Raw genomic sequence first — 6098 nt, 5'->3', positions numbered from 1 at the left:
AAACTACAGGAACTAAAAACAGAAGAGAGTTGCTAGTGTAGCAGGATGAGCCGCAGACAAAACGTCTCAGACGCGGAGTTGTAGAAGGAAGGGCTTTATTCAGCTGGGAGCATCGGCAAGCTACTGCCTTAAAATCCGAGCTCCCCGAGTGCACAATTTCTGCCCCTTTTAAGTGCTCATCACACTAAAGATTTCACATGAAAGCGTCGTGATTGAGCAAGCAGGGGGTACGTGACAGGGGCTGCATGCACCGGTGGTCAGAGAGAAAGAGAACAGGGCAGGGAGTTTCACAGTGTCCTATACAATGTCTGGAATCTATGAATAACATCGGTTTCTAAGTTATGAGTTGATTTTTAACTACTGGGTTTGGGCCAGGCAGGCCCAGGCCTGGTTTCGGGCCTGGTGCCGGGCTGCCTGTCTTTGGTTTTACTTCCTTGTTTTTTTCTTAAAATAGGTACTGAGTATAAAACAATATAAAACAATATGAGAGGGTCTCTCTCTTTCCTCACTAGGAGCTTAGTAGAGTGCAGTGATTGACTTCAAACGGGATGCACAGGAGCATTTTAGGCAGGTGGAACCGGTCAGTATGATACTTGGTTGGTAGATATGGGAGTACGTGCATTTTCCAAAACACATATAACTTCACATTCTAGTTAAATCTGATGTGTGTATTTAAAACGATCATCACATATTGGTTTTTAAAAGGAACATGGGCTGCTGAAAAGACAACGGTTTTTTCAGGAACAAGGATAGGAAAAGAAGCAACAATAAGGAAGCCTTTAACATAGGCTATGGGAGAGATGATGCTAACTTCACACTCAGCAGTAGTTAAAGTGGAAACATTTGGAATGCATTTTAGCGGCTGAAGGAACAAATGTTGCTGTCTGGACAGGAGAGGGAGGGAGTGGAGGCCCTGTAAGAACTAATACCTTGAGGAGCCTGAGGGGCCTTCCTACCCCATTTCAGACAGGGGCAGTGGAGCCCTGTGTTGGGCATGGGAGGTCTTATACCACTGTGGGTGGATGTGGGTCTCCCTCTCTTGCACCTTGCAGGTCTCAGGGATGGGAGGGGCTTATTCGGAAGTGAAAGACTCAGATGCACAGGGTCAGGCTTCCCAGGCAGTATCAGGAGTCCAGGCACGGCCTCTCAGGAAGGCAGGAAGGGAACACCCATGACTGGTAGTGCCCCCTGTCCTGTCCCTGTGCCTGCTGCCAGCTCTGGAGGAGCCCATCAGGGTCCCCAGATTTACAACTTTCTGACTTCCACTTTGGGAGTCGGCTGGAGGGGAGGTTTTCTCTGAGCAGAGCAGCTTCGGTTAAGCAGAGGGAGAAGCCTCAGGACTGGCCAATAATCAAGAAGAGAACTCTGTGGAAGGACGATGACCTCCTACCAGAAAGGGGACGCCGAGGCTGCAAAGAGACACTCCTTGCTGTCAGCCCTGGAAAAAGGGGCGGGAGGAGGGTGTCAAGGACTGGGGAGGTGAGAAGGTAGAGGTCAGCAAAGCTTAGGGAGTGAGCAGGAAGGGGTGGAGGGCGACCAGAAAGTGGTCAGGAAAGGGTGGAAGGAGACTGACACGTGCGGGTTGGCTCCTCCGCAGAGAGGAGGCCCCACCCCTCGCTGCCCCTGCTGTCAGCTCTGGTCAAGCCCGGCAGGGTTCCTGGATGTGCTTTCCCGACTTGCACCCTGGGAGTCTGAAGGACCTGAGGCACTTTGTGAGGAGGCTCGTCTCAGTTCAGCAGAGGGAAATCTTAGACCTGGCCAATCCTCAAGGTAAGGGCCCTGAGGAAGAACTGAGGGACCTCCCACCACAGAGAGAAGAAACCCTGGCAGGTGTGCTGCCCCTGCCGTCGAACCTGTAGGTCCCAGACAGGAAAATGGCTGCCGAGGGCTGAGGGGTCCTCATGATAGAAGAAGGGAGGAGGTGCCGGCCCTCTAGGGAATAAATAGGAAGACTTTGAGGGAGACTCGGGGAACTCCCACCTCAGAGGACAGATTCCCGGAGATTCCCACCCTGCTCCTCATATCAACCCTCTTAGAGCGCCCCAGTCAGCTCAGGCTGAGCCGCAGCCCTCTCATTTCTAGGTGAGAGGTGGAGGGGAGGGGGAGGCCTTGGTCTGGGGGTCCCGTGGCAAGTCAGCAGGGGAGCTGCTTCTGGTTGGCAGAGGGAAGATTCCGAGACCCTGCTGGGGACAAGCGTGAGGACGGAGGAGTCACAAGTGCACCAGAACAGGCGTGAGGCTATCCCGACCGCCTCTGTGGGAGAGTGCTGGGAAGTGGCTGCCACCGCACCACCTCCCACTGCTCTCAGGGATGTGGAGTTTGCTCTGAGGTTTTGCCTCAGACCAGCAGAGTGGTGGGGGTCTGGCCCTGTCTGAGAAGCTGTGAGGTTGCTAATTAAATTCCGAGGGGGCCAAGCAGCCCAGAACTATGGAGCTCTGCGATTCTGGCCAGCCCTTGTCAGCCCTGGGAGGTCCAAGGCTCTGTTTGCAGTCTTTAACCTGAGGGGCTCCCTCCCTCACTTCCTCTTGCAGGTGCTCCAGGAACCAGGATGTGAAGACCTGGGTCTGAGTTGCACTTCCTGAAGTCAGCAGAGCAGGGGAGGCCCAGGCAGTGCCAGGAGTCAAGGTGAGTGCACACCCTGACTTTGTAACAAAGGCTCTACCCCCACAAACAGAGAAGACTCCTCAGCACCCGGCCCCACCCACCCACTGTCATTCCTGGTGCCTCAGGCTCTGCCTGCCAACTGTGCCCTGAGGTGCTTTCTCACATCCTCTTACAGGTGCCCAGGGGACAATCTCTCTAGGAAGAGAGGCGACCTGTGAGGCCCTAGAACATCACCTTAAGAGAAGAGGAGCTGTAGGTCTGCCTTTGGCTGAGCCATCATGGGTGAGTTGATCAGCTGAGGTCACTCACAGTGTCACTCTCTTCCACAGGCCTGTTGGATCCCATCATCCATATCCCTGTTGATACATTTACCTGCTGTTCCTGAAGAAGTCGTTATGCCTCTCTTTCCAAGTGTTCCGTTCCCCAGCTTTGAGGAGGACTCCCAGTACCCAGTTGTGAGAGAGGATTGGATAGATGCACAGGATCCCACAGATGAGGAAGAGGAGGAAGCCTCCATTTCCTCTTCCACTTTCTACTTAGTATTTTCCTCCTCTTCCTCCTCCTCATCCTCGTCTCTGATTCTTGGTGGTCCTGAGGAGGACGAGGTGCACTGTGCTGGGATGTCAAGTCTTCTTCAGAGCACTCCCAAGAGTCCTTCACAGGGTCTTTCCCAATGTCCTCCCCAGAATCCTCTGAGCTCCTGCTCATCTTCTGTTTCATGAAGCCCAATGAATGAAGAGTCCAGCAGCCAAAAAGAGGAGGATGCCAGTACCTGTTCTGGCCTGCCAGAGAGTGAGTTCTTTTTTCACATATGCACTAGATGAAAAGGTGGCCGAGTTCCTGCTCCTCAAATATCAAACAAAGGAGCCTATAACAGAGTCAGAGATGCTGACAATTGTCATCACCAAGTACAAAGACTACTTTCCTATGATACTCGAGAAAGCCGGTGAGTTCATAAAGCTTCTTTTTGGCCTTGCCTGACAGAAGTGGGCCCTGACCACTTCCATGTGTTTGCAAACACAGTAGACCTCACCGATGAGGGTAGTGATGACAAGGGCAGGTCCAAGAACTGCCTCCTGATTCTTATTCTGAGTATGATCTTCATAAAGGGCAGCTGTGCCTCTGAGAAGGTCATCTGGGAAGTGCTGAATGCAATAGGGGTGTATGCTGGGAGGGAGCACTTCGTCTATGGGGAGCCCAAGGAGCTCCTCATTAAAGTTTGCGTGCAGGAACATTACCTGGAGTATCGGGAGGTGCCCAACAGTTCTCCTCCACGTTATGAATTCCTGTGGGGTCCAAGAGCCCATTCAGAAAGCACCAAGAAGAAAGTACTAGAGTTTTTGGCCAAGCTAAACAATAGTATCCCTATTTCCTTTCCATCCTGGTACAAAGATGCTTTGAAAGATGTGGGAGAGAGAGCCCAGGCCATAACTGACACCACAGATGATGCCACTGCCATGCCCAGTGCAAGCTTCAGTTTCATGTCCAGCAACTTCTCCTGTCCTGAGAGAAGTCTAGGGTAGTTTCTGCCCTTTGTGTTTGAAGAAGGCAGTTGAGGTTCTACATAGTGGAGGGCCCAGGTGGGGCTGGAGATAAAACAGTGTTCTCTGCATTTCTGTTTCATGTGGGTGGTTTACCTGTTTTTCTTTTGGTTATTTTCAAATGCTTTTACTTTAGTAGCAGGTTTAATTGGTTTCAGAATCTCAGTTTATGAATATTACTTATACACATCTTGCCATTTGTCTGACTTAAAAGTAAGAATTTTATATTTTGTTAAAAAATTGGGAAAACCTTCTCTCTTATTTTGTGATCTGTAACAGGATAGTGTGGTATTATAATAGGAATTTTCTTTAAAATGTGAAAGTACTCTGCAGTTCAGTAGTTGAACAAAATAAAGGATGGCTAATATTTGCATCTCCTCATACCCTTTATTCTCTTACTCTTAAAAATTAAATATGTATACCTTGCCTGGCTTGCCATATTCAAAAAAGTAGCAGAAATTAACTCTGAATACAAGAAAGCCTCACTGACTCCTTTATTTGCTGAACATTATTTAAGCATATGCTTTGGGAAGGCACTCTTCATAGTAGGGATAGTGTGAAAAGCATGACTTACCCCTACTCATAAAACAGGAGATTATTGGAGCAGAAGCCATATCAAGAAGGTGGTAAGATGTTCTTTACAATTTAAAGAACAACTTAAGAAAGGACTGAGGAGGTTAGACTCTCGTGTGAGCCTTCGAGGATAAAGGTCCTGAGCTAAGGCAGCTTGGGATTTTGGAAAACTGCAGTTGCTTCTGTGGGAACTGATTGTTATGAAGCTGGGTGTTGGCAACAACCGGACTCTCAGAAGGTGAGAGAAAAACCTGGAATGGAAAACTGCTTTGAGCAGTTCCTTCTGGCTGGAGGATGAGGCAGAGAGGAGTCTCCACATAGGGAAGTAATGGAAGGTGTCCTGCAGCTCTCTAACTGGTGAGCTTGAACACAGTGCAAGAACTAGGTGATTGATACTCATCACCTGCAAGGGTTTCCTGAGAAATAGAACGATAATCCCTTGAAGTGCTTCCCAGAACACTCTAGGCTGGCACTCAACTTCCCTGGCCTAGGAGAGCCAGAGACCACTTCATGGAAGGACATTTAATTAGGTTATTTTGAATATAAGTTGGTCAACTCTAAGCAAGGGCTATTTTTAGTGGGGGACAAATAAAAGTAGTGGTTTGGATGGACGAGCATTGGGGAAGGTGAAAAGGAGATGGTCCTTGACTTAAATTCTAGGATCATTGAGTTGCATTCCACCTTGGGAATTCTTCCCTTACCCAAATTATACAATATATCGTTTCAGAAAGAAAACGTGATGAGTTTTATTTATGAAGCCGAATTTTTAGTTGAGTTGGTACTCCATGACATATTCAACTACATATGCTGAAATGTTTTGAATAACACAAACAGCTGAATTTTCACAAAAGACAGTGGTAGCCTTTGGGGTTATAATCATATTGATAACAACTGCCATTTGTTAAATTTCCAATATATGTCAGGCATTGTGCCAGGTGTTTTACTCACATTACATACATTCCAGCAATTCTACAAGGCAAGGCTTACGAAACCCCTTTTACAGATGAAGAACCTGAGGCTCATAGTGCTTGATAAATTCCATAAGATCACATCGCTGGAGAGTGACAGGGCTGGGACTTGAGCCCTGCTCTGAATTCATCTAGAGTCATACTGTCCCCACTATTCCCAGCCTGAGGAAGGTTCATATCTGTTGTTAAATTCCCCAATATCACATTGCTAGAAAGTGACTCAGACTTGAGCCCTGGCCTGATTTTTATCTAGGCCCACACTATCCCCACTTCTCCCAACCCGAGAACAGTCTTTAATCTAAGTCACTTCTCTTCATGCTTAATGTCTCTCAAGTAACATAAAGATGAACCCTGTGGCCAAAGTTGTAAGTTAGGCCTAAAGAATGAAGGTGATAATGAGAATAAAGTACGA

At 48.3% G+C, this 6098-nt stretch overlaps 1 pseudogene; it reads left to right on the top strand.

The window, feature by feature from the left end:
• Window positions 1–2999: 2999 nt before the first annotated feature.
• On the top strand, window positions 3000–4127 carry LOC117078420 (annotated as a pseudogene).
• The last annotated feature ends 1971 nt before the right edge of the window (window positions 4128–6098 follow it).

This window comes from Trachypithecus francoisi, unplaced genomic scaffold (genome assembly GCF_009764315.1).
Source record: "Trachypithecus francoisi isolate TF-2019V2 unplaced genomic scaffold, Tfra_2.0 Lachesis_group6, whole genome shotgun sequence".
Taxonomy (NCBI): domain Eukaryota; kingdom Metazoa; phylum Chordata; class Mammalia; order Primates; family Cercopithecidae; genus Trachypithecus; species Trachypithecus francoisi.
Note: the sequence above shows the minus strand (reverse complement) of the source record. Positions and strands in the feature narration are given on the sequence as shown.